Consider the following 2,312-nt stretch of genomic DNA (forward strand, 5'->3'; position numbering starts at 1 on the left):
AAAGAGAGCAAGTCCAGGGTTTGGATCCCGTCACGTACAAGAAAGCAGTGTCTTTCCGTGCTGGTAAATAAATACGACGCGGTGACGCAGGAACCGCAAAGACTGCAAATACAGAAGGTGGTCAGTTACGCATCCTCCCACCGCATGTTGGCAGTCGGTCAAATTCACTCTTTTCTTGACATTCCAGTGTAGCTCTGCTGTGATCAGAGCCTCCAAAAATACAGATCACTCGCAAAAAGTTCCCCTCCACGGAAATCTTTAGTAAAAGGCGAAAGATTTATGCGATAATGAAGAGAAACTCGAGCTGTGTCTCCACGCCCTTGGGCCTGTGCGCTCCCTGTGGTCACTCTCGCCCCCTATGAGAAAGCGAGACCCTCCTCCCCCTCTATGTCCAGGCCAGACTCCCTGGCATTTCCCACTTCGCTGTGGCCAGTTGTTGTTGGTGGACTGAAAACCGGAAGAAAACAAAGAGATCTAAATGTCAGCAGGGAAGTGCAGTGCATTCTCTGTGCAGTCCCCTGCATCTCCTGAGCGGTCACCTAGAACAGCGTGTGATCCCGAGACAAAGCTGCCCACGGCGGAAGGTGGGGGTGGAAGTGGAGACATTACCCAGAATGCAAGCCTGCGGGATTGTCACCGAGTCCAGCAGAATATCTCTCTGGTCCATCTCTACCTGCAGGGGCTGGGCCACTTTTTCATTTAGATTCTTTTACGGGATATTGTGTTTTTCTGGGTCGGGTCGGGATGACGGGGGACCGTCGGTGACATAAATGGAGGAAGCTTGAAAGGGAGAGCTGTACCTGATCCAGTGGAAGCCTCCGACACAGATATGTGCATGCGGCTCTGTTCTTTTCATGCACACACACACACACACCCCCCTCCACTGGATCATTAAGTTTGAGAAACAAATCCAAAATTTTGTGAATTAATCTTTTAGATCAGTGTTTCCCAACCACTGAGCCGCGGCACCTTGTGACAGGTTGTCGGGTGTGCCATGGAAAATTATCAAAAACTTCCTTATCTCTATTATATGTTGTTATTATTATTTTAAATCAGTGCTATTGGTCATCGTTATGTCTGTTTGTGGGTTTTACAAATATTTAACCAATGAAAAGCATTCAAAGAGCATTCACTCCGTCTCCATTCAGAATGAAGTGCTCCAATGCATGCAGTTTGAAGACAGACGTCTACTTCTTTGCAATGAAAGGGTAAATAAAGAACTAATGTTTGAATAAGTACAGCATTTCCTTTACTCAAGAAATGCTGTCTATACAGGCTACTGTTTTTGTGTGTTTAAAGAGCACAGAAGAGTCATAGCATTTGCTGTCTAGTTGTATCCAATACACTTTTGTATGTTTAAAATATCCTGTGCATAGCGGTTCGTCTTTTATATTGTGAGATTTTGGCCAAATGTATTAAACAACAAGAGATACTGAGTGGCGTGGGATTTTTTTACATATCAAAACTGTGCCACGGCAGAAAAAAAGGTTGGGAAACACTGTTTTAGATCACTTTTGTGAACTGAACAACTGAAGAATTTAAAAGAACTAACTCAAATGAATTATTATTTCATGAATTGAACTTCTGGTAATACTTTAGTATAGGGACCAATTCTCACTATTAACTAGTTGCTAATTAGCATGCCTATTAATAACATATTGGCTGTTTATTAGTATTTATAAAGCACATATCCCTAATCCCTAATCCTACCCAATACCTAAACTTAACAACTACCTTACTACTTATTAATAAGCAGCAAATTATAAGTTTATTGAGGCAAAAAGTTGTAGTTAATGGTTTGTTAATAGCAAGAATTGGACCTTAAAATAAGGTTTAAGCAGCAGACAAGCCATATGGATCACTGGATGCTTTTATGGTACTTGTGTGTCCTTTTTGAAGCTTGAAAGTTTCTTTTTCCATTCAATTGTACGAATAGAGTGACTAACTACATTCAACTTTCTCTTTTTGTGTTTCACATAAAAAAACTAAGAGGTTAGAACAACATGAGGATGAGTAAATGATGACCGAATTTTCATTTTGAGCAATGTGCTTACTTTACTTGTGGGGCCTCTCTATGTCTTTTTCTGAGTTATTTCTCATGCCTATCCCTCTCTTTCTCACTCCATTGTCCATCTGTATTTTCTGGTAACTGAAAGCTTGACCAACCAGTCTGGTCTCACTGTTTCTTCTGTCCTGGATCATTTGCTGGCCAACACCTGATACATCTTGCAGCCCTACAGCCTGGCTAATCTGGCCTTGCCAAATGGCCACAGACCACCAATTCTGAAGTTATCCATTGTGGATCAGCTGAA

The sequence above is a fragment of the Sinocyclocheilus rhinocerous genome, unplaced genomic scaffold (genome assembly GCF_001515625.1).
Source record: "Sinocyclocheilus rhinocerous isolate Xijiao unplaced genomic scaffold, SAMN03320098_v1.1 scaffold7691, whole genome shotgun sequence".
In the NCBI taxonomy this organism is placed as follows: Eukaryota; Metazoa; Chordata; class Actinopteri; order Cypriniformes; family Cyprinidae; genus Sinocyclocheilus; species Sinocyclocheilus rhinocerous.